Genomic DNA, 27,478 nt, shown 5'->3' on the forward strand with positions numbered 1-27,478 from the left:
CAGCACCTCTGTTTCCAAGATGGCAGAGGTCTGGAGCACACTGGAGGAGCTCTGGGCACCTCCAAGGGGAGGTGCAGGTCAGGGGAGTGGTCACTCCCCTTTCCTTTGTCCAGTTTCGCGCCAGAGCAGGGCTGGGGGATCCCTGAACCGGTGTAGAATGGCTTATGCAGAAATGGGCACCATCTGTGCCCATGAAAGCATTTCCAGAGGCTGGGGAAGGCTGCTCCTCCCCAGCCCTGACACCTTTTCCAAAGGGAGAGGGTGTAACACCCTCTCTCTGAGGAAGTCCTTTGTTCGGCCTTCCTGGGCCAAGCCTGGCTGGACCCCAGAAGGGCAGAAACCTGCCTGAGGGGTTGGCAGCAGCAGCAGCTGCAGTGAAACCCCGGGAAAGGCAGTTTGGCAGTACCCGGGTCTGTGCTAGAGACTCGGGGGATCATGGAATTGTCTCCCCAATGCCAGAATGGCATTGGGGTGACAATTCCATGATCTTAGACATGTTACATGGCCATGTTCGGAGTTACCATTGTGACGCTATACATATGTAGTGACATATGTATAGCACATACGTGTAATGGTGTCCCCGCACTCACAAAGTCCGGGGAATTTGCCCAGAACAATGGCTAGTGCCAGGGTGCCCACACACGAAGGGGGTCATTCTGACCTCGGCGGTAAAAGGCCCTTACCGCCGGTCAGAAGTCCGCCATTCTACCACCGCGGCCGCGGAAAGCCGCCACGGTCATTCTGACCCACAACGGCCAAACCTCCAAAAATCCGACCTCCACTGCAGGCCGCCACATCAGCTGGCAGCGATAAACTGGAGATGACCAAACCTCCACCGTCACGCCAACAGAAAAACGCCCATGGTCATTCTGACCACCAACTGTGAAACCGCTAACAATCCGACATCCAAGGAAGGCCGCCTCATCAGCGGGCAGCGGAAAACTGGAGATGACCAAACCTCCACCGTCACGCCAACACAAACACGCCCATGTCATTCTGACCCACGAATCCACGCGGCGGTCTTTCATCCGCGGTATTCCATTGGCGGTACACACCGCCGCGCTCAAAATACACACACAGCTCCAAAACACAGCCACATTGGACAATTTGAAATACACACACCTGACACACATACAAACAACACTCCCACACATCCAATCAACTATAAAACACACACCCACATCACCCACAAACCCCCACTAGTTGGAAATCGGAGAGAAGGCGAGAGAGATAGAGATAGAGAGAGCGAGCACAGCAATAGAAAACCCCAACACACACAGGAACCCAACTTCATCACCCACACCACATCTACGCACACATCACCACATATCACCACGCACATCACCACAAACACCACCCCACACCTCATCCACACCACCCCATGGCACCCCAAAGACACCACAGGTTCTCGGACCAAGAACTCAGGGTCATGGTGGAGGAAATTATAAGGGTTGAGCCCCAGCTCTTCGGCACACAGGTGCAGCACACCACTATAGCAAGGAAGGCTGAGCTATGGCAAAGGATCGTAGACAGGGTCAACGCTGTGGGACGGCATACCAGAAATCGGGAAGATATCAGAAAGCGATGGAACGACCTACGGGGGAAGGTGCGCTCGATGGTGTCGCGACACAACATCGCTGTGCAGAAGACTGGCGGCGGACCCCCACCCACTCCACCCCAATTCACAGCATGGGAGCAAGTGGTGGTAAACATCCTGCATCCTGATGGCCTCGCTGGAGTACACAGAGGAATGGACTCTGGTAAGTCGAATCTCAACTACTTCACCCCCCCCAACCACCAGCATGCCAACCCCCCCCACCCCCAATCTCAACCCCCCAGCACACAACCTCCCTGCCAATGTCTCACCAGCACAACCCACCCTAAACAACACCAACCCCTGAATGCCAACACAAACCATAGACAGCCACCACCAAAGCATGACCATTGCACATACCCATACACCCCCCCCCCCACCACCCTCACAACACCTCCCACAAGGGAATGCCAGCACTGGGGGCCAAGGGCACTCAAAATGCACGCCATGGCACACACCAAAACAATAACCATACTCCTTTACCCCTGCAGGGCCCAAACGCCAACACACCGCCACGGAGGGTCCAGATTTGTCCATCCCACCCCCAGAACAGGCCCCCAGCAAGGACAGCAGCTCTGTCGACCTAGAACCTGATGACCAGCCCGGACCATCGGGGACCTCTGGACAGTCGGTTCCCCACACACAGACACAGGCCACAGCAGACCCAACCCCCTCTGGGAACACAAGCACAGCTCCCACCCAGCGGGCCCATGCCTCTGTCTCGCGGACGCGTCAATCAGCGGTGTGTCCGCCACTACAGGGCACCCAGGCTGACCCAACACCCCAACAACAACAGGGACCTGGGGGCAGTGGTAGTGGGCACACCGTCCAGGGGACAGAGGCCCGGGGAAACAGGGCAACTGGGAGGGCTGCTGTGCGACAGGGGGGGGAGGACAGGCCCAGGGAACCGACTCTCCAAGAGGCCCTCACCACCATCATGGGAGCATACCATCACTCGCAGTAGACGATGGCTACGGTACTGGCCAGGTTCACCGAGATCCAGGCACAGCAGGAGGAACGGTACATGGGGTTCAGCAATGAACTCAGGAACATCGCTACCGCTATGGGGACCATAGTCCAGGCCCTCAACCGTATAGAAACCACATTGCGGGACCATGTGGCACCACAAAGGGCCCCTGTCACTAGCCAGGAACAGCCTACCACCTCCGCCGGCGCTAGTGGTCAGGAGGCCCCCACAGAACGACGGCCCACCAGAACCCCACCTCCTGCTGAAGAACAACCACCCCGCAAGAGGAACCTGAGATCTCAAAGGAAGACAGAGTAGGATGCCAAGACCCCCGCCAGCCTAATATCCCCCCGGATGTCATTCCACTGTCCCACAGTGTCACCCTGTCCAACCTTGAACTGCCCCTGCTCCATCCTTCCACAGGCATATGGACAATGCACCTGTGCGACCGAGAACTGGACTCTGCCATGGACATAACTCCACCCTCACCCATCACCGTTTTAATATCATGTACCAATATCTAGCACTAAAAATAAATCACTCATTGCACTGAAATCATTCTGGAGTCAGCCTGTATTATTTACAAATGTATAACACATTACTTATCAATAATGTTCTGTTATTTATGTGATGACAACATACCGATGTCAATAAGCATTAGTCCATGGGCTAACCAAGCAGAAGTCATGCAGTGGGTCATACAGCACTGAAAAGGGAAGGGAAAATCAAGCATCAGTTTAAAAGAACTGGGGGGAAATACACAAAGTAAAGATGCAGGGGGCTTTCAGTAAATGTTAAATGGCGTGGGTGATTCCTACCTGTGTGCTACTGAAAATACTGTTGGATAACTCTGTCCCTGTTGTCTGGGTCGTCCTCTTCGTCTTCCTCCTCTTCACTCTCCGCAGGCTCCACAGCTGCTTCAACACCACCATCTGGACCATCCTCCTGCAGGAAAGGCACCTGACGTCGCAATGCCAGATTGTGAAGCATACAGCAGGCCACGATGATCTGGCACACCTTCTTTGGTGAGTACATCAGGGATCCCCCTGTCATATGCAGGCACCTAAACCTGGCCTTCAGGAGGCCAAAGGTTCTTTCAATGATCCTCCTAGTTCGCCCATGGGCCTCATTGTACCGTTCCTCTGCCCTGGTCCGGGGATTCCTCACTGGGGTCAATAGCCAAGGCAGGTTGGGGTAACCAGAGTCACCAATTAGCCACACACGTTGTCTCTGTAGCTGTTCCATCACATAAGGGATGCTGCTATTTCGCATCACATACGCGTCATGCACTGACCCAGGGAACTAGGCATTCACATGGGAGATGTACTGGTCAGCCAAACAGACCACCTGGACGTTCATAGAATGGTAACTTTTCCTGTTTCTGTACACCTGCTCATCGTCTTTTGGGGGTACTAAAGCCACATGGGTCCCATCAATGGCACCAATTATGTTGGGGATATGTCCAAGGGCATAAAAATCACCCTTCACAGTGGCCAAATCAACCTCCTCAGGGAATACAATGTAGCGCCGCATGTGTTTCGTCAGGGCAGACAACACTCTAGACAAGATTTTTGAAAACATAGGCTGAGACATTCCAGATGACATGGCCACTGTTGTCTGGAATGAGCCACTTGCCAAAAAATGGAGGACTGACAGAACCTGCACTAGAGGGAGAATTCCTGTGGGTTGGCGGATGGGGGACATCAGGGCTGGCTCCAGCTGGGCACACAGTTCATGTATAGTGGCTCGGTCAAGTCGGTATCGTAGTATGATATGGCGTTCTTCCATTGTCGACAGGTCCACCAGCGGTCGGTACACGCGAGGATTCATCCTTCTCCTCGCAAGTCCCAGCGGACGGTGCCTAGGAAGGACAACATGGAGCACAGAGTCAAGCAAATCACAGGTACGTTCACCACTGCATGCATAGCACACGATTATCTATGTATTGAAAGGCGTGTATGTGTGGCAATGCAAGGCCTAGGCCTGTGTGACGCAGTACAAATTATGCCATGTGGGCCCTTGAAATGGCGGCTGCCTGACCTGTGAAGTGGGACAATGGGATGTGAGGTCAATGCGCTGGCGTGGCACACCGTGGCGGTAGGCGCTCGAAGACCGCTATACGAAGCCGCATTGGCTAACATTGAGGCCTATGGGTTTCAGGAGCCAATGACGAGGTGCGCCGGCGGTCGCGGTACGCACCGCCGCGGGCGTGACAGCCATTTTCTATCTGCTTAATCACTCGAGACCTGATCATCCACAGGAGAGGACTTATACTGCAAGTGCTGCCGTGACCTCGGTCTGGAAGTGACAATGGCTGCTGCGACTGGGGAAAGGGCCCCTGCCTTCACGTCTGAGGAGTTGGAGAAACTTGTGGATGGAGTCCTCCCCCAGTATGCGTTACTCTACGGTCCTCCAGACCAACAGGTAAGTACACTGGGTGCACATTGAATGGGCTATGCCTGTGTGGAGTGGGGTGGATGTAAGTTGGTGGGGTGGGGTGCGAATGAGGAGTGCAACGCACGACAGATGAGAGCATGTGCCATATGGCAAGGTTGGGGAGGGGGGGCCAATCGCATTTAACATGCAGAAAATTGATGATTTTTCCTTCCCACCCTGTACATGTCAAATAGGTCAGCGCCCATCAGAAAGTGGACATTTGGCGTGCCATCGCCAAGGAAGTCTGGGCCCTGGGGGTCCACGTCAGACGGGGCACCCACTGCCGCAAGAGGTGGGAGGACATCCGCCGCGGGACCAGGAAGACCGCCGAGTCACTGCTGGGGATGGCCTCCCAACCTAGGAGGGGTGCCAGTCGTACCCTGACCCCCCTGATGTCCCGGATCCTGGCGGTGGCCTACCCTGATTTGGATGGGCGCTTGAGGACATCACAGCAAACACAAGGGGGTGAGTATCAGCACATTCTGCTATCTCTCTGCGCAGTGGAGGCGTCTGGGTGGGGGAGGAGGGTTGTGGGTGACATTAGGCCAGGGCGCTTTCTGTAGTGTAGTCCTCTCCTTTAGGCATGGCCCTGTGCTCCCGGCCCCCACCTCTGTAGGGTGACAAGTACAGCTATCGATGGTCCAGCATCACACATGTGCGCCTTTGTCGTCTCTAGACCTGTTGTCCTAGTCAGAAGTACTGAGTAGTGTACCCCGAATGCGCGGCTTAGTGCATGAGGCTCCTGTGTCTGTCCTCTCCGCCAACGGTGTTGACATTGCATGCACTCAACCTGGTCTTCGTTTTTCTCCCCCCACCCTTCTTCTTCATCTTCGTGTGCATTAGCATCATCAGGCGGAGGAGAATTGGCATCGGAGCACGAGGGAGCTGCAAGTCACAAGGCCCCGGTGGGACCAGGAACAGACACCGAGGGCACCAGTGATCCGGAGGGCGAGGGGAGCACCACAACGGGGACCGGTGGTGACACCAGCGGCACGTCCTCGGATGGGAGCTCCCTAGTGGTGACGGCAACAGCCGGGCCCCCTGCCTCTACAGGTACAGCCGCCACCCAGCGCACCCGCCCTCCCAGCAGCCCCTCAGCCTACGCTCCGTGCCCGCTCGCCCAGGAAGGCGGGCGTCTCCTTCGCCCCAGGCACCTCAGCCCCTGCCCCTGTTACCCCTGCTGCCCTCAGTGAGGAGGTCATTGACCTCCTGAGGACCATCATTGAGGGCATTCATTCGGGTCAGGCTGCCCATCAACGATCGTTCAATGCTCTGGCCTCAGCACTGACGGCAGCCATTGTCCCTGTTTCCAGCCTCCCTCTTCTGACTGCCTCCAGCCTGTCTCTGTCTCCTGTTCCTCAGCCTATCCCATCCACACCATCAGACCAGCCTGCACACACCTCAACACCCAAGGGCAGCTCATCCAGACACAAGCACCACAGAACCCACAAGCATTCACGCAAGCAACACCCAGATGCAGACATTCCAACAGTCACTACCACCTCTGTGTCCCCCTCCTCCTCATCTCCCTCCTCCCTCCCTGTGACATCTACACTCACACCTGCATGCACACCACCATCAGCCAGTGCTTCCATCACCAACACACCCTCCAGTTCAGTCCGCACACGTGCAGTCACCACCCCCACTACCATTTACACGTCCCCTGTGTCCTCTCACACTGTGTCTGTCACCCCCTCTTCCAAGACACACAAACGCAGGCAAACACCCACCCAACAGCCATCCACCTCACGACAGCCTCCAGCACAAGCACCTGCACCCAAAGACAGCACACCTGACTCTCCTACAACCACATCCTCTTCCTCCACTCCCATCACCCCTTCTCCTACCTTTTACCTTGGTCCTAAGAACGTTTTCCTCGCTAATCTTGACCTCTTTCCCTCCACTGACCCACCCCCTCCATCTGCAAAGAGTCCCAAGAGCACCTCAGCCACCACCAGCCCAGCTTCGAGTGTCACTGTGGTGCATGGGTTCTGAAGTCCACCCTTTGCCAGCAGTGACACTTCAATCAGCAGCAAGGGGACAGCCAGCCCCCCCCCCAGGCAAGAGGACCCGGAAACTAAAGGGCCGCCGTGAGAGGACTGACACGGCTGCCCCCAAGGAGCCAAGTTCGCCCACTTCACCAGCCACAACAGCTAGGGGAGGCAAGGGCCCGAGAGCCCCATCTAAGGAGCGAAAGGGCAGCAGGGCGGAGAAGTCAGCCAGCAGGAGCGCGGAGCAGGAGGGGCCCACAAGCCCCATCCCGGGTGTTAGGGAGAACACCAAAGGGCCCAGGACTCCGTCACCGAAGGGTCCAGCAACAGCACGGTCGGAGGGCGACTGAGCAGGGAGTCTAGGCCAGGTCTGGCTCCCTTGACTTACTGGACGAGCACCGCTGAAGAGGGCCCCGCCGTGCAGAAGAGCACCGCTGAACAGGGCCCCCGCCGTGCAGAAGAGCACCGCTGAAGAGGGCCCCGCCGTGCAGAAGAGCACCGCTGAAGAGGGCCCCGCCGTGCAGAAGAGCACCGCTGAACAGGGCCCCGCCGTGCAGAAGAGCACCGCTGAACAGGGCCCGCCGTGCAGAAGAGCACCGCTGAACAGGGCCCCGCCGTGCAGAAGAGCACCGCTGAACAGGGCCCCGCCGTGCAGAAGAGCACCGCTGAACAGGGCCCCCCCGTCTCAAGCACCGCTCCGCTGGGCCCCGCCGTCTCAAGCACCGCTCCGCTGGGCCCCGCCGTCTCAAGCACCGCTCCACTGGGCCCTTCCTGTCAAGCACCGCTCCGCTGGGCCCTTCCTGTCAAGCACCGCTCCGCTGGGCCCTTCCTGTCAAGCACCGCTCTGCTGGGCCCCGCCGTCTCAAGCACCGCTCCGCTGGGCCCTTCCTGTCAAGCACCGCTCCGCTGGGCCCTTCCTGTCAAGCACCGCTCCGCTGGGCCCCGCCGTCTCAAGCACCGCTCCGCTGGGCCCCGCCGTCTCAAGCACCGCTCCGCTGGGCCGTTCCTGTCAAGCACCGCTGCGCTGGGCCCTTCCTGTCAAGCACCGCTCCGCTGGGCCCTTCCTGTCAAGCACCGCTCCGCTGGGCCCTTCCTGTCAAGCACCGCTCCGCTGGGCCCCGCCGTCTCAAGCACCGCTACGCTGGGCCCCGCCGTCTCAAGCACCGCTCCGCTGGGCCCTTCCTGTCAAGCACCGCTCCGCTGGGCCCTTCCTATCAAGCACCGCTCCGCTGGGCCCCGCCGTCTCAAGCACCGCTCCGCTGGGCCCTTCCTGTCAAGCACCGCTCCGCTGGGCCCTTCCTGTCAGGCACCGCTCCGCTGGGCCCCGCCGTCTCAAGCACCACTCCGCTGGGCCCTTCCTGTCAAGCACCGCTCCGCTGGGCCCTTCCTGTCAAGCACCGCTCCGCTGGGCCCTTCCTGTCAAGCACCGCTCCGCTGGGCCCCGCCGTCTCAAGCACCGCTCCGCTGGGCCCTTCCTGTCAAGCACCGCTCCGCTGGGCCCTTCCTGTCAAGCACCGCTCCACTGGGCCCCGCCGTCTCAAGCACCGCTCCGCTGGGCCCTTCCTGCATGCACTGTTAACGGTTCACTGTGCCCACCATGCCTCCTCCTTGACCAGTGGAGACTGTAATCCACTTGAGAGACTGTGGCTTTGCACTCCCCAGGATGGCACAGTGGGCAACCCACCCACTTGTGAGACTTGAGAGACTGTGGCTTTGCACTCCCCAGGATGGCACAGTGGGCAACCCACCCACTTGTGAGACTTGAGAGACTGTGGCTTTGCACTCCCCAGGATGGCACAGTGGGCAACCCACCCACTTGTGAGACTTGAGAGACTGTGGCTTTGCACTCCCCAGGATGGAACAGTGGGCAACCCACCTACTGTAGAGACTTGAGAGACTGTGGCTTTGCACTCCCCAGGATGGCACAGTAGGCATGGTGGCCCCTTCGTGGTTCTGGCGTCGTGGACTCATGTGGCTGTGGTGCCCCCCCTTCCCTTCCCCCTGAGGTGCCTGTAGTTTTTTCATCAGATGCCCCTGCAGTGTTCTCTCCAGAGGACTCAGGTCTCCTGTGTGGACTTTGCACTTGTGTTGTTACACTTTGGCCCACGGACACTTCGATTTTCTTTTGATGTGCAGGACTAATTGCCTCGGTTATCCATTGCACTGTATATAGACTTATTTTGATATTGATTTTTTGGCTAGATGACCATAACTTTTCAGAGCCTATTTTGTTCTTAAATTTTTATTCACAATTTAATTATGTCTTTGCATTTATCAGGGGGGTTTGGGTGGTGTCACTGTGACTTGTTGCTCTGCATTGGTGTGTACATAGTTTGGGGGGTGGGGGTCGCATATGTGTGTGCCCGTAAGCTTTCCTCCTCCCCCCTCCCGTGTGTCGTAGGTGCAGTACTCACCGTTGTCGTCTGCGCCGGCGTTCGTACTCGTGGTAGATGAGCAGGTAGACGAGAGCACGTAGTATGTTTAATTCGGGTTCCATGCTGTCCTCCTTCCTCGTGGAGTGCGTAGAGGTGAGCGTTTTCCCGTTCGTAATCTGTTTCCGCCGTGTTTTTATCGGCGGGGCTCCCGCCCCGGAAAAGGTGGCGGATTGGTGAGTTATGATACTGTGGGCGGTACATTGTCTGCCGCCTGCCTGTTGGCGGTGACCGCCGCGCTGTTTGTCTGTACCGCCGCGGCGGGCGGAGTGTTAATGTGGCGGGCTGTGTTGGCGGTTCCCGCCAGGGTCAGAATTCCATTTTTTGGACCCCCAGCCTGTTGGCGGGTTGGCCGCCGCTTTATCACCGACCGCCAGGGTTAAAATCACTCCCTAAGTAACTTAGCACCCAACCTTTACCAGGTAAAGGTTAGACATATAGGTGACTTATAAGTTACTTAAGTGCAGTGGTAAATGGCTGTGAAATAACGTGGATGTTATTTCACTCAGGCTGCAATGGCAGGCCTGTGTAAGAATTGTCAGAGCTCCCTATGGGTGGCAAAAGAAATGCTGCAGCCCATAGGGCTCTCCTGGAACCCAATACCCTGGGTACCTCAGTACCATATACTAGGGAATTATAAGGGTGTTCCAGTATGCCAATGTAAATTGGTGAAATTGGTCACTAGCATGTTAGTGTCAATTTGGAAAGAAATGAGAGAGCATAACCACTGAGGTTCTGGTTAGCAGAGCCTCAGTGAGACAGTTAGTCATCACACAGGTAACACATACAGGGCACACTTATGAGCACTGGGGCCCTGGCTGGCACGGTCCCAGTGACACATACAACTAAAACAACATATATACAGTGAAATATGGGGGTAACATGCCAGGCAAGATGGTACATTCCTACACATGCACATACATGTTGTCTGACATTTTCAACCATCATATCCAAAGAAATGTCATTGTATGGCAGTAAGGTCTCCTTGCCTAGATATATGCATCCAACAAAAGGAGGATCTAGGCCTCCTCAAAACACATCACAAAACACAATGTGAATGTTCAAAATATTTAGTACTTTTCTCCAATACCTGCACCATGTGCCTTCCATTGATCCCACACAAACTGCAACAACAGGCACACAAGAAATCTAACTGGCACACATAGGCACATTCTAGCCTGCGAGGAGGGGAAGGATGGTGTATAACAGAGTCAATTGTGCCTAGGAGTCTCTTAAAAGCTTCTCTGGGGAGCCCCAGAGCTTACCATACAGGGGAAGGACAGTGTCCACAAGCTTGTCCTACTTCTCCGGAGAGAAGGCAGGGGCCCTTTTACCTGCTGGCCATAGCATGATTGGACCCAGAGGCAGCACACAGCAGCTAAAGTGGTGGAGGTGTTGATGGCAGCAGTGTAATGAGTCAAGTGACTGATTTTGCAAAATGCACCGTACACCAAGTATGCGGTCATCACTGCCGATGGACCCAGCCTTTGGCCCGCAACCGTCACAGGCAACAATGTTAGCCTTTGGCTGTGTCCACAGTGGTAGGTACTGCTCACTGCACGGATGACTTCTACTCGCTGACGCGGGTAGTTCCTGATGTCCAGTGGAGTAGGTCAGGCATTCGTCTTTTTGGCAGCTTGAAATATGGTATGTTGCCCTGTTAAATGCATCACAACAACAATATATGTGTAGGATCATCACAAACATCCTAAATCAGTCTTGTTGTGTAACTCCTACTACACAGTCACCAGTGTAGTGTGTTGCAGGGCACAGATGGCATATGATGGCCGTGCACTGTCCATCACCTCTGATGGTATTTTTGGCAGTCGAAAAAGACTGTCACATTTTGAGGGGCAATTCTGTAGGAGATAGTTGGGTGTCAGCCAGAATCCATGTTGTGGACACATTTGTTAACAACTATGGGGGTCACATTTGAACCTTATGTAGTTGACAGCCATGATATATACTGGGTATAATATATTTCCAGTCCAAAATGCTCTCTCACATGATTTTGTTGGGGTGCATCATGTATGTTAGTGTGGACACAGTGAATAATGCTCCAACTCATGTATTTTCACACATAGGTATCCTGGTAGAGGGAGGATGTGGGAACCTCCTGTCTATTGTCCATTGCAAGACCTTCAAACCGTGGAGGAACACCACATTATCCAGCTGTACAGTCTGACACAGCAAACAATAGTGGATATATGCCGTCAGTTGGTGCAGATCTGATGCCAGCAATCAGCAATCCAAACTGCATACCACCGATTGTTCAAGTCCTAGCAGTATTGCACTTCATGGCCACAGGTTCCTTCCAACATACAGTGGCCCTATATACTGGTATGTCCCAACCTATGCTCAACAGTCTCGTGTTGAGAGATTTCCTCTCAGCAGTGTTGAAACACATTGACAGCTATATCAGGTTCACCCGACGCGAGGATTTTGCCAGTGTGATGGCTGACATCTATGGTTTTGCCCACCTCCGACATGTGGTTGGAGCCATTGATGGTGCATATGTTGCCTTGGTGCCTCCACAGGCAACGGAACAAGTGTACCGTAACAGAAAAACCTTCCATTCCATCAACATGCAAATTGTCTGTTTTGCTGACATCTACATCTCAAACGTCTGTGCCCATTTCCTTGGATCAGCCCATGATTTCTTTGTAACGTGGAACAGCACCATATACCAGCTGATGTCACAACTGCAACCAGAGAGGACCTGGCTGGTTGGTAAATCACGTCTGTCCTGATTGTGTGTGAGCAATGTCAGGTGCTACAATCATGAAGTCAGTGACTCATTGTTGCACTTATGTCCCTTTCCTTGACAGGAGACTCAGTATAGCCAAATCATCCTTGGTCCTTAACTTCAATGAGGAAAAACACTTATTTTGAAACAGCTGAAATCATTTTCTTTTTAAAGAAAAAGACGCATTTGAACATTTCTCTATATTAGTCTTTCTTTGCACAGAACAGTAACAATGGTTCCTATTTCTGTCTTAATCAGAAATACAAATGCCTATATCAACACTAGTTGGAATATTTTCCAATACACAAAGCATGTGCCAATTTGAATAACACACAGAAATGAATGATTAAGTCCACAGATATGATTTATTTAATCAAGTTTAATCTCCCTGCTTTGCTGAACCTGTGACCTCACATTCACCCATTTTAAGCTGTTTTCTATTTTTCAGATTTAGAGCTGCTAATTTGTAGCTCATGGGGCAGGGTGGCCACCCAGACTCTGCCTTGGACAGTCATTTGGTGACATTTTTCTCTACAATAAGTCAGTTATTACTAGTATTTATTAATAATGTATGAAAATTACTTATTTTAGAAAGTTAAGTCATGAAAATAGAAATTTTCTGCAGAATTATGGCCCATCATAATAATGTAAATAACAACAACAACCATAATAATAATAGCAAGAATCATTATTATTATGATTAAGTCAAGTTTTTTGCAAGTGTAATTTGATTTGCGAAGATGGTTTCTGCTCTACACAATGTTATTGCTTCAAGAGTAAGTCAATCACGAAAAATGACTTTAAGAGTAGTCAGTCTCCATGTACTATAACAAACACCAAGGGACAGATTTACTATTGTTTCACGCAACGCGGCCCAGCTAGGAAGCTTGCTTAGCTGTGTTCAGTGAAAGGGAGTGAACAGAAATAGTCCATGTGAGCAAAGATTTAGAGCATTTCTGCTGTCTTGCACTGGTGCACAGAGTGCTGCCTAGCACCAACACAGGATCTCTTGCATAATAATGCAAAAGTGCCCGTATAACGGGCAGAATTGTTTTCGTGCAGGAAGGGAGACCCTCCTGCGCAGAAACAATGCTTCAAGGAATAACGGTTTTACTCCTCATTACATCTCTGTTAGGCAGGCGCACCATTGTAGAGCAAGCCTAGGCTTACTAGTCCTTGTAAATCTGGGTTTGCTTCATAATTAAGGGCTGAATGCATGGGAATGATTATGCTCCACTCATGTAATGCCTACTTAACACAAAGTAACACAAAGGCAGCAATATGTGCTGCAAAACGTTGAATTTACTAAGCCACGGAAAGTCATGCAAAGTGGCTTTGAGTGACTTAGTAATTCCCTAAAATGATTTTGCATCACGTCTGTGCCACAAAAGTGACACAACACCACCTCAGAATCTTACTAAATCTTCCCCAAAATCACTTAAATAGTGTTCACAGAAATCCAACACTGCTCAAACAAAGCAATCAAAGGTCACCAATGGTTGAAGAGGTTTGCCAAGAGAAGCATCCAGCAAAAATCAGAGCAGAAAATGAACCTGAAGAAATATAAGGCGGGCAAAGTCAAGGATGACAAAGCAGTTCTTGAAATATCCATGTTACAAAGGCCACAAATGTGCATTCTGAGGGCCTCATTTACAAGGCCCTAGCGGCTTACTATGCCACCAAGTTGTTATTTTGTTTTTTACACTCTGGTGGCGCAGTATGCCGGCTCATATTTACAAGGCCAAGCAAAGTCACCTGCGTGGCTTTTCATGGCCTTGTAGATATGGCCCCCTTTCACGCACAACTCTGTGTGAAAGGGGCATTCCATGGGTGTTTCTGTGGATGTTCCAATGCAATACCCATGGAACCTGACAGATCCTGACTCATTCCCAGGTTTACAAGGCTGGGAAAGCGTCAGATACCTATGCTATGTCTGGGGTGGCGGTAAAAAGACGCAACAGGAAGAAATAACATTATTTCTCACTGTTTTCTCTTCTTTCTATGTGTGCTGCATTCTGTAGCACACTAGGAAAGATGAAAATGCCATTAATGATTGTTTATGTGCAGGAAGGTGTATCTTCCTTCACATAACCAATCATCCCTGCAAAGCAGGCACCCTTGCACCCTGGTGCAAGGGTGCCTGCGTTGACTCTCGGCATTGGCGTTCGGCTGCAGTTGATGCTCGGCTGCAGTTTGTGCATCAGTGCAGAGGAAAGTACAGGGATGTGTTGTATTTCTGTAAATACGGTGCATCCCTGCACATAGAAATTACGCAGCGTAGATCTGCAAGCAAGCCCTAGTAGATGAGGCTCTGAATTCCGTACATAAAGACTTTACCAGACTTTTGCTCAAGCCCCAAGAAGCATAAACTAAACAGTAGTGTCATATTTCTATGCACTTGCATGTCACAAGAATCTTGCTTTGACTGGTCAACAGAGTTGTACAGCTATGGTCACCATTTCTTTCCCCCAGATGTGAGGGGCAACAATTTCTGATATGTCATCTACATGCTAAAAGCATGCCCGTGAAAAATTACCTCTATTTATCACTTTATGCAGACAAGACTGTTCCACTACAATCTCTTAAAGTTTCTATCTCTGGTTATCACTATAATGTATGAAAGATTCAAATCACCTGCTGTATTTATAAAATTTGCACAGAGTCTAGCATGTGAGTTTCTATACAAACACATTTTATCCAATGTGTGAAGCACTCCGTCACCCTTGATTTCAGTCAAAACCATGCTTGATAAAAAACAAATTAAAGTAAAATAAATAATAGAAGTAAACAATATGTCACCAGGTAAAAGGTATCAGGTGGTTACTGAATTCATGGGTAACATGCCTGCCATAGTCTCACATAGGAGTTCATGAGCCTACTAGATACAATACATAAGAAACAATTTACTACCTCAATGCTCTATGTAACATCAATGGTATATGTTGTCCAGAAATGATGAAAGATAAAAAGAAAGAGACGACGGAGTACTGCCATCATCAACACAAAAGTCAGGAAGCCTAAAGTCCAAATAGTGTCTAATGCAAAATTGCAGGCAGCATAGCAAAAGATCAGAGACAATTGCCTTTTCAAATTATCAGGTATATCGCTAGAAAAATTGTAATTTGAAGCATAGAGTTATGAAAACATGCACATTAAGCCAGTATATGTACTTTTCTGTCAATAAAAGTCAACAGAGCTTAATCACATGACAGAAACCTGTTATTCTCTGTGCCAACTTATCTAATGACCATGAGGAGGGAGGAAGGGCTAAGGCCCTCATTTCGACCTCGGCGGTCTTTTTTAAAGACCGCAGAGGGACCGCCGTGCTGAAGACTGCCAGTGCAGATGGTTTTCTGCGCAGCGTATTATGACTGCTGGCAGCCCTCCATCCTTTTTCGGACGGAGAGCCGCCAGCAGCCATACTGGCGGTCGGTGGGGAAGTGGAGGCTGCTCCACCTCCACCGCCCCGTCATCAGAACACCGCCCACTGAATCACGTCCCAGGATTCGGTGTGGCGGTGTTCTGGTGATGGGGAGCTGGCGGCAGAGCAGCCCCCATGGATCCCGCCCCCTCCCGCAGGATCAGCGGAAAAGGTAAGTTGATCGTCCGTTAGGGGAGAGGGGTGAGGGGGTGTTGTGTGTTGTGTGCGTGCATGGGGGTGTGCGTGTGGGTATGTAGAGGGGGTATGTGAGTGCATGTATGCATGCAGGGGTGTTGTGTGTATGGGAAATGTGTGCGTATATGTCTGTGTGCATGTGTGCGTATATGTGTGCGGTATGTGTTGTAGTGTATGTGTGTGTGTAGCGGTGTGTGTATTTGCATGTTGGGGTGGGGGTGAGGAGGTGGGTCCTGCCACATTTGGGGGTGGCAGAGGGGAGAGGGGTGTGGTGGGAAGACTCAGGGTGGGGGAGACCCCTTTCAGTGCCAGGGAAGGCACCCAAAATCCATGGCTGTATGCAGGGTCCTGATACCGCCGGCGGTCTGGTGACCGAAGTCTCCAGCCCAGCAGTCACCACCGCCCTGGCGGTCGGAGTGGAGAAGTGGCAGATGACACCGCCATGGTCATAATTCAATTTTTTTCCACCGGCCTGTTTGCGGTTTTACCGCCACTTCTCCCCCGTCCGCCAGGGTCATTATGTGGGCCTAAATGTCCTTGAAGAGAAGATATCAGTCATACATACGATACTAGGTTCATTATTCCCCTAAATCCAGTTCATGAGCAAGTTTGCATCTATAGACAATATGCAAATGTACAAATGTGGGTTTTCTGTCTTCAGGGCCTGCTTGAGCCTTGAAAATTGTTCTAAAAAACAAGGATCCCTTACCATGCCAATACAACATTCAATACACATAGAGATTCAAATGAAATCTATACAGATTATATGGTGTTGGACTACTGCAAAGGCCTGGCTGATGTGGTTCGCTTTTTCGCTCATCAGGTGGAAGACATACACTTCAACCATCTCAAGATCAAGGCCACAACCTAAAAGGTGGTGACTGGGCTGTGATCAGAAAACATGTGAGAAAGACGTGTCTGGAGCCTCAGTGGAAGGGCCCCCACCAGGTAGCACTAGTTACTAATACAGCTGTGAAGTGCACTGGAGTTCCACGCAAGCCATATGAGGAGAGTACTGTGTCCTTTGGACAATGAAGAAGAGTTGTTGAGAGTACCAACAATGACTAACTCCAGAATTGGAGAGGGGAGAAGGAGAAACAGAGATTGACTCTGCATGAACTGAAAGCAGTTCAAACACTCCTGTGAGAGGCGAAGCAGAAATAATACAGGACAGTGAAAGTGAACAAACCTCAACTGAGGTAGCAGGAGAGTATAATCAGAGGAGGGCTCTCCCAGAAGCAGAGGGTCTTGAAAGACAAGCAGAGTGAACAAAAGATCTTGAGGGGGAAGGAGTTGAGGTGGATCAAAGCCAAAACAACCTGACTCCCCCTGAACCCGTTGTAGGTGCGTCAAGAGATCAAGAGAAAATCCTGCAGAACAGAGAAACGTTGCAAATCCGGCACTGAAAAGAGCATTGACAAAAGGAGTACTGAAAGGAGATAAATGGCTGAAATCACAGTCTGAAAGGAAAGAAGCAATCACAGTGACAACTGATGAAGAAGTAGACACGACAAGAAGAGAAGATCTGAGTGATGGAATGTTAAGTGGAGATCGAAGACTGAAAAGAAAGAGAATTGTAAATCAAAGGTACGTAGGTCCTGAATGGGCGTATCAAATGACAAGTGAATGGCAGACTGAATTTTTGTGTTTTTGTTTTCATTGAGACATTTTAGGTAAATTTTTTGGCACATGAAGAAGGTGAATGAACTGAACTGTTGTAAGCCTGTATATTGTTTTTCTATTTTGTTTATTCTATGATTTGGAAGAGGTCCACATACACAAATAATTGATCAAATTCAAATACATAAAATGAAAATAAAATCTGCAATAAAATGTGAAAAATTTATTATCTCAAGTGGATAACAGTCTCCACTGGTTCTGGAGGTGGACTGGTGCCCAGAGTGCTTCATCCTGTGCAGGACAGACGGAGTGGATGCATGTCTCCACTGGTTCTGGAGAGAGACTGGTGCCCAGAGTGCTTCATCCTGTGCAGGACAGACGGAGTGGATGCATGTCTCCACTGGTTCTGGAGGGGGACTGGTGCCCAGAGTGCTTCATCCTGTGCAGGAGAGACGGAGTGGATGCATGTCTCCACTGGTTCTGGAGGGGGACTGGTGCCCAGAGTGCTTCACTCTCCCAGTGACGGTCCCTGTTGCGTTACTGCCCCTGCCGCTCATGGGCTAGCGGTGCTTGACTTGGCGGTCCTTGCCCTGTTCAGCGGTGCTTGCCGTGTTCAGCGGTGCTTGCCTTGGCGGTCCTTGCCCTGTTCAGCGGTCCTTGCACTGTTCAGCAGTGCTTGCATTGGCGATCCTTCATTGCCCAGCTGGACTGTGGCTGGTGGTCCTTCATTGCCCAGCTGGGCTGTGGCTGGTGGTCCTTCATTGCCCAGCTGGGCTGTGGCTAGCGGGGCCCTCCTGGGCAGCTGGGCTGTGGCTAGCGGGGCCCTCCTAGGCAGCTGGGCAGTGGCTGGTGGGGCCCTCCTGGGCAGCGACGATGGGGCTGGCAGGGCCCTCCTGGCCAGCGGGGATGATGGCGGTCTTCTCCGCAGTGCTTCTCCTCCCAGACATTGCGGGTTTCTTCTGCCCCTTCCCCAACTTGGGAGGAGTCACAGCAGAGTCCACACTTCCCCCGGGACCCCTGTGATCGGCTTGAGTGGCTGGAGTCTTCCCCCTCTCCCGCCGGGCACTAGCCAACTTCTGGTGCTTCACAGGGGGGGGGGAACTGGCTGTGCTCTGGCTCCGTGATAGACTGGCTGGTCTGGTGGCCGGTGCACTCCACATACCTGTGACAACAGGCACCACTGGTCTCTGTGATTTTGTGGCTGAGGTGCTAGTACGGGACCTATGAGTTGGACGGGGGTGGTGGTGGGAAATAGGTTAAGGGTGGACAGGAAAAGTTGTTTGGAGACACTGGGATGGGTAGCTGGAGGGGGTTTGAGAGTGGAGGAAAAGGAGGTGGTTTTAGGAGGTGTAACTTTTGTGGCTTTGGGTGAAGGTGCATGCGCTGGAGGCTTGGGTGGGTGTGTGCCTGCGTTTGTGTATCTTGGGAGGGGGCGTCACAGACACACTGGGAGAGGACACAGGGGACGTGTGTATGGTAGTGGGTTTGGTGACTGCACGTGAGTGGGGTGTGCTGCTGGGTGTGCTGGTGCGGGACGTAGTGGCTGTAGAGGTAGTGCATGCAGGTGTGAGTGTAGACGAGACTGGGAGGGAGGAGGGAGACGACGAGGAGGGGGACACAGTGGAGGCAGTGGATGTTGGTGTGTCTGTATGTGTGTGATGCTTGCGTGAGTGCCTGTGGGATGTGTGGTGCTTATGTTTGCCTGAGCTTCCCTTGTGTGGTGAGGTGTGTGCAGGCTGGTCTGATGGTGTGCTTGGGATAGGCAGAGGTACTGGGGATTGGGTCTGGGTGGAGGAAGTTGGAGGGGGGAGGCTTGACACAGGGACAATATCTGCCATCAGTGCTGAGGCCAGAGTATGAACGGTTCGATGAAGGGCAGCCTGACCAGAATGAATGCCCTCTAGGAATGCATTTGTGTGTTGCAACTCCATTTCAACACCCTGTATGGCATTCAAAATGGTAGACTGCCCAACAGTGAGTGACCTGAGGAGGTCAATGGCCTCCTCACTGAGGGCAGCAGAGGTGACAGGGTCAGGGGCTAAGGTGCCTGGGGCGAAGGTGATGCCCACCCTCCTGGGTGAGAGGGCAAGGGGCGAAGGCTGAGGGGCTGCTGGGAGGGCGGTGCTGGTAGGGGGGGTGGCGGCTGTACCTGTTGAAGTGGGGGGCACAGATGTTGCCGCCACCACAAGGGAGCTCCCATCGGAGGACGAGTCTGTGTCGCTGGTTGCAGATCCTGTGACCGCCGTGGTGCTCCCCTCGCCCTCCGTCCCACTGGTGTATTCTGAGTCCGTAGTGTGGGCCTCCATGCCCATGTGGGATGCAACTTCCTCGTGCTCCGTGCCACTGCACCTTCGCCTGATGATGCTAATGCACACAAGAACAGGGAGACCGCAAACAAAGGGGGTGAAACAGAAGAAAGACATGTTGAGTGCATGCATTACCGCTACCGTTGGAGGACAAGACAGACACAGCAGCCCCCTGCACTACGTCGCGCTGTTGGGCTCTACACTGCAATTCCTTGGAAATGGCCTACAAGGCTATGGACAACATCTGCACACATAGATGACACAGTGGCATGAATAGCTGTACTTGGAACTCTACAGAGGTGGGGTGGGGGGCTACAGGGCCATGCCTTACCAAGGGGCCTAGCCTCCGGAACTCGCCCTGGCCTAGGGAAACCCACAGCCCTCCTCCCCCACCCAGACACCTCCACTGCACGCAATGTCAGCAGAATGAGAGTGTACTCACCCCTTGTGTCTGCTGTGATGCCCTCAAGCGCCCATCCAATTCAGGTTAGGCCACCGCAAGGATCCTGAATATCAGGGGGGTCATGATTCGACGGGCACCCCTCCCACGTTGGGAGGCCATCCCCAGCTGAGCCTCTGCCGTCTTCTTTCTCCATTGGCGAATGTCCTCCCATCTCTTCCGGCAGTGGGTGCTCCGTCTGTGGTGGACCCCCAGGGTCCAGACGTCCTTGGCGATGGCACGCCAAATATCCTTCTTCTGGTGGGCGCAGACCTACATGAAATGTACAGCGGAAGAAGAGAAGTCATTACCAACTGCACCGTCAAAGTAAGTGGCCCCCATCCCTACCCTTGTCATGTGGCACATGCACCCACCGTCTTTCATGCACGCAGAACTCTGCCCCCTTCCTTCTCACAACCAGCCCTCTCCACACACGCATAGCCCATACAGCATGCTCCCTGTGTACTTACCTGTTGGTCTGGAGGACCATAGAGTAGCGTGCACTGGGGGAGGACCCCGTCGACGAGCTTCTCCAACTCCACCGCAGTAAAGGCAGGGGCCCTTTCCCCAGACGCACAAGCCATTGTCTCTTCCCGACCGAGGTCACAGCAGCACTTGCAGATTAGGTCCTCTCCTGTCGAAGATCAGATATCGAGTGATTCAACAGCTAGAAAATGGCGGTCACGTCCTCAGCAGTCACGTCCTCGGCAGTCACGTCCCCAGCGGTGCGTACCATCACCTCCGGCGTACATCGACATTGGCTCCTGGGACCCATAGGGTCCAATGTTAACCAATGCAGCATTGCGCCGCGGTCTTCGACCGCCTACCGCGACGGTGTACAACGCCAGCGCTGTTACCTCACATCCCATTGTCCCGCTTTAGAGGTCAGGCAGCTGCCATTTCAGAGGCCCACAAGGCCTAATTACCAACTGCGTCACACATACCTAGGCCTACTCTCAACACACATACAAGCCAGAATTTGTGTATGAATCGTGTTCTGTTTAGACTGTGGGTACATACCTCTGAGTTGCTTGACTCTGTGCTCGCTGTTGTCCTTCATAGGCACCGTCCGCTGGGACATGTGAGGAGATGGCGGAATCCTCCGGTGTACCGACCGCTGATGGACCTGTCGACAATGGAGGAAAGAAATTTGATCATCACCTACAGGTTTGACCGTGCCACAATCCAGGAACTGTGTACCCAGTTGGAGCCAGACCTGATGGTAGCAATCTGCATCCCACAGGAATCCCCCCTCAAGTGCAGGTGCTGTCAGTGCTCCATTTCCTTGCAAGTGGGTCTTTTCAAACAACTGTGGCCATGGCATCAGGGATGTCCCAGACTATGTTTTCCAACGTGTTGTCCAGAGTGTTGTCTACCCTGCTGAAACACATGCTGAGCTACATCGTTTTCCCTCAGGTGGAGGACTTGCCTATAGTGAAAGGTGATTTCTATGCCCTTGGACATATCCCCAACATCATAGGTGCTATGATGGGACCCATGTGGCTTTGGTCCCCCCCCCACCGGAGTGCACAGGTGTACAGGAACCGAAAGAGTTATCATTCCATGAATGTACAGATGGTGTGTTTGGCAGACCAGTAAATCTCCCAGGTGAATGCCATGTTCCCTGGCTCAGTGCATGACGCCTACATCATGCGGAATAGCAGCATCCCTTATGTGATGGGTCAACTACAGAGGCACCGGGTGTGGCTATTAGGTGACTCTGGTTACCCCAACCTGTCATGGCTACTGACCCCAGTGAGGAATCCCAGGACCAGGGCAGAGAAACGCTACAATGAGGCACATGGGTGAACTAGGAGGGTGATCGAATGCACCTTCGGCCTCCTGAAGGCCAGGTTTAGGTGCCTCCATATGACAGGTGGATCCCTATTCTACTCACCAAAGAAGGTGTGCCAGATCATCGTGGCCTGCTGTATGCTTCATAACTTGGCTTTGCGACGACAGGTGCCTTTTCTGCAGGAGGATGGTCCAGATGGCGGTGTTGTGGCAGCTGTGGAGCCTGTGGACAGTGATGAGGAGGAAGCAGAGGAAGAAGACATTGACAACAGGGCCTCAGTCATCCAGCAATATTTCCAGTGAGACACAGGTGTGAATACATTCCTGCCTCCTACAAGTACTTTTACACTTCTACCTCTCTCCTGTCTGTCGATTTCACCCAGTGTATGGTCACTGAGTTGTCACTTTCCGTTACGGTTTCACAGGTGTGGGTCCCAACGTGTGTCATCTGCTTAGATTCCTCATGGACTAGAGCTATCTGACAACGGTATGTTTACATTACTATTTCCTGGAAATTTTGTCACTGTAATTGCAAATACACTATATCGAAATCACAGATCTTTTGGTGTTTTAGGCGTGTTTATTTACATACAAAATATTGGAGGGGGAAGTTAAATGGTGAGGGGTGATGGCGGAGGAGTGTCCATGGCAGAGTCCAGTCTATTTGTCTCGTAGGTGCATTGCCCATATGGGCATAGGAAGTGGAGCTGGGGCAGTTTAAATATGGACAGGGTGACAAAGTGGGACAGTGGGTTGACAATCAGGGTGGTCTCATTTCTTGGCGGGGGTCTTGGCATCGTGCTCTGTCTTGTTCCTGGATCTCAGGGACCGCTTGCAGGGTGGTTCTCCATCTGCAGGGGGTGGGGTGCTGGTGTGGTGGTCCTGTGGTGGTGCCTCCTGTCCACTAGCGCCGGCGGAGGTGGTGGGCAGTTTATCGTCCATGATAATGTCAGGGGCCCCTTGGAGTGCCACAGTGTCCCTCCTGGTGTTGAGTATTTCCTTCAGCACCCCTACGATGGTGCCCAGGGCGGAGCTGATGGTTCTGAGTTCCTCCCTGAACCCCAAATACTGTTCCTCCTGCATGCGCTGGGTCTCCTGAAACTTGGCCAGGACCGTTGCCATCGTCTCCTGGGAATGGTGGTATGCTCCTATGATGGAGGAGAGTGCCTCGTGGAGAGTGGGTTCTCTGGGCCTGTCCGCCCCCTGTCGCACAGCATCCCTCCTAGTTCCCCTGTGTTCCTGTGCCTCCTTCCCCTGGACCGTGTGCCCACTACCACTGCCCCCAGGTCCCTGCTGTTGTTGGGGTGGTGGGTTATCCTGGGTTCCCTATAGTGGTGGACACACAGCTGATTGACGTGTCCTGGGGACGGAGGTATGGGCCCGCTCGGTGGGTGCTGTGCTGGTGTTACCAGAGGGTGGAAGGTCTGTGGTGGCCTGTGCCTGTGTGAGGGGAACCGACTGTCCCGAGGCCCACGATGGTCCGGGCTGGTCATCTAGATCCAGGTGGACAGAGCTGCTGTCATCACTGTGGGCCTCTTCTGTGGGTGGGATGGAGATGTCTGGACCCTCCTATCTGATGACGTTGTGTAGTGGTCCTGCAGGGGTGGAAAAGCATGATTATTGCATCTGTGTGTGTCATGGTGTGCAATGGGTGGGTAACCGTGTACCTCAGTGGTGGCATTCCTGTGTGGGGGCTTGTGTGATGATGGTTGAGGCGGTTGTATGGGTATGTGCAGTGGGCATGCTTTAGTGATGGGTGTCCATGCTTTGTTTTTGCATGCAGGGCTTGGTGTTGGGATGGGTGGTTTGTGATATTGGTACATTTGTGAGGAGTTGGAGTGCTGGGGGTGAAGGTGAGGGTGGGGGTGGGGGTATGTGCTGGCATGCAAGTAGGGTGGGGGATGTAATAGTTAAGATTTGACTTACCAGAGTCCATTCCTCCACCGACTCCTGCGAGGCCCTCAGGATACAGAATCTCCAAGACCTGCTCCTCCCATGTTGTTAGTTGTGGGGGAGGAGGTGGGGGTCCGCCGCCAGTCCACTGAACCGCCTGGTGGTGTCTTGAGACCACGGAACGCACCTTCCCCCGTAGGTCGTTCCACCTCTTCCTGATGTCATCCCGATTTCTTGGGTATTGTCCCACTGCGTTCACCCTGTTGACTATTCTTCGCCATAGCTCCATCTTCCTTGCAATGGAGGTGTGCTGCACCTGTGCTCCAAATAGCTGTGGCTCTACCCGGACGATTTCCTCCACCATGACCCTGAGCTCCTCCTCCGAGAACCTGGGGTGTCTTTGCCGTACCATGGGGTGGTGTGGGTGATGTGTGGGGTGGAGTGTGTGGTGATAAGTGTGGTGATATGTAGTGGTGTGTGGTGTTTTGTGCGTGGAAGTTGTGTGGGTGATGGTGTTGAGTGCCAGTGGATGCTAGTTTGTGGATGGTGGTGTCTCTCTCTGGCCTTCTCTCTGTAATAGTGGTCATAAGGGTTTGTGGGTGATGTGGGTGTGTGTTTTATATTGTATTGTGTGTGTGGGAGTGGTGTGTGTATGTGTATCAGGTGTGTGTATTTTGAATTGTCCAATGTGGCAGTGTTTTGTAGAAGTGCATGTATTTTGAGCGCGGCGGTGTGTACCGCCAATGGAATACCGCGGTTGAAAGACTGCTGCGTGGATTCGTGGGTCATGATAGTGTGGGCGTATTTCTGTTGGCGTGATGGTGGGGGTTTTGTTTTCGCCAGTTTATCACTGACCTTTGGTGTGGCGGAGTTATGTGGGTGTCTGAATTTTGTCGGATTTCGAGATGTGGGTCATAATAGCTGTGGCGGAATTCCGCGGCCGCGGCGGTGTGTTGGCGGTCTTCTGCACGGTGGTAAGCGGCTTTTACTGCCAATGTTGTAATGGCCACCTAGGTGTCCAGCAAGACGCCTTTACCCCTTATAGCCTCTTTTAGCCACTTTTGAAATAAAATGGGCGTTTGAGATAAAATACGTTCAGAGTCAAACTCAAGCAGTTGCAAAGCACGGTTATAATTTCTAAAAAAATGAGATTTTTCTCTTAGCGTATCAAATATTTCTTTGTATGCTAAATGTCTTAGAGTAGATTTTTCACTATGTACTAGGCAAAAAGCCTTCCAGACCACCGCCGCTAGGCCCTGTACATAAACGCTCTTAATACCAAATTCAAGCCTCAAGGCTGCCACAGATACCAAGTTGTTGCAGGAAACCAAGCGTCTTAAAATTCACCCTTCTAACTTATTTAAAAACTCCCATTTAGAAATCTCCATACATTCTATGGCATACAAAAGAGTGGCCGGATCTTTATTTGATAAACAGACAGTAAATGAGTAAAATGACGCCGACCATCTGCATTAAAATGGGCCAACAAACCTTGTGCTTGAGAAAGAGCCTTACTGACATTATTACGTATTTGATCTTGGTCGCTGAGTGAACAGGATAAGGTTTTCCCAAAGAAGCAATACGTTTTTATCTGCTCCAGCTTATGTTGACCCTGAAAAATTATTTTTACATGATTTTTTCCCTAAAAGCATACCACTTGAGACTTTAATGCATTGATTTTTAAGTGATGTTGCTCAGTGTAATCATTTAAGGCAGCCAGGCACCTATTTAGGCCTTTCTGGGTGAGGCCAATCACCACTATATCATCAGCATATAACAGGTGGGAGATCGGACGCCCTCCAATTTTGGGTGCAAAGCTTTCAATGTTCCCTAAAGTGGTAGGCAATTCATAGATATATAATGAAAACAGCAGCTGCGCCAGCAGACAACCCTGCTTTAATCCAATTTGTGTGGGAATTTCTGAAGACAGACCCTGCTCCCCACCTAAAAGAACTTTACACCAAGTGGAAGAGTGCAAGGCTATGACCATTTGTAACAGGTTTGCCAGGACACCCAACTTAAATAATTTCTTCAAAACTATCTTACACTCTACCCTGTCAAAAGCTGTTGAGAAGTCTATAAATGCAACATATGCCACTCCACCCCTGACCTGCACATATTTTTCATTTAGAATTTGCATTAATAAGATGTTATCTAGAGCATTGTGCTCTTTCCAAAAACCTGCTTGTTCCAAAGAAGTATCGAATTTTCCTCAAACCAAGTGCGCAAGTATACTTTTAGCAAAAATCTTGCCGGCAGCATCTAACAGAGCTGTTTGACGATAATTTACAGGTAAAGATCGATCACCCTTTTTACAGAGGGGAACTATGATGCTCCCAGTTCAAGACGCCGGGACTATACTTTATAAGTACCAGCGATAAAATACTGGAGAATCTTTGCACAGAGCGAGGGGTCCTGTTTAATTATTGCCGTAGGGATCTCGTCAGGGCCCATTGCTCCTGAGGCCTGTATTGACCTCATAAACCCCTCAATCTCAATCACTGTGGGGGGCCAAAATCAAATTCAGCAGGCCTATTACCTATATTAAGGTCTATTTCACATGGCTTAGTGTACCGGTTTTCCACATACAGGGAGAATAGTTACTCCCTCCATTCTGCCTCGGCTATCGATGGGGCAAGAGAAAATTTACTGGACCCGCAGCCCTCAGAGATGATTGTCCAAAATTTGCAGGTATTTTTAGTCATGACAGCTTCCCTCAAGGCTACCCACCTCTGTTCCACCTCCTCCTTCCTTATGCCTATTTTCATCTGCACTCTTCTACTCTTTAATAGGGAAATTCTTCTACTCCTATCCTTTGATTCCCGCACATACTGTAGCCTTACTAATTTATTAATTTACCTATTCAACATTAAAACACATAACCTTAATTTCTTTTGTGGGGGCTTAAAACACTTTGGCTGCCGCCTCTGAATTATATTTCCCATAAATTCGGAAAAGCTGTTTAGCACATCTCCTTTCCATTCATCAATATGACTCACTGTAGTTTCAAGCACTTCTTTCACAAATGATATTTTTAAGGTGACCTATAGATTCTGCCTGTTTTCCCATTGAAGTTGATATCCTGGCCCTCAAAGTTCCATGTCTCTATTGAGGACAATTAAAGATTTAGCTTGAAGCTAAGGATCTTATGGTTGCTAAACGGGGTATCGACAATTATCATGTCCTCCACCAATTGGGCTATAGTATAAGAGGCCATAAAATAATCAATAATAGAACTACTCTGTTGTGATTCCTGTGTGAAGGCTGCAGGGGAGTCCGAGTGAAATCGCCCATTTAAAATTATGGAGCTGAGTTCCCTCAGACCTTTTAATAAAATGTATCCCCTTTTATCCAGCCTAATACTTGGGGGAAATAGAATGGGAGGAATATTGAGCACGGATTCCCTCTCTATATAACAGAAAATGGATAGCGATACATTTGAAATTTTACAGTTAGGATCTCCCATTATCAATACCTCATATACACTTTCATGTGAATTTGAACAAATGGAGGAGATGCAATTAAACATGTGATAAGGTTTTATCATGATCCATATCAGGGCAATATGAGCGTTTATTATTAACATAGGCATTCTCCTACCATTCTCCATTGTTGGGGTAGACTCTGACTATCTGGTGGATGTT

Source organism: Pleurodeles waltl, chromosome 8 (genome assembly GCF_031143425.1).
Source record: "Pleurodeles waltl isolate 20211129_DDA chromosome 8, aPleWal1.hap1.20221129, whole genome shotgun sequence".
Lineage (NCBI taxonomy): Eukaryota > Metazoa > Chordata > Amphibia > Caudata > Salamandridae > Pleurodeles > Pleurodeles waltl.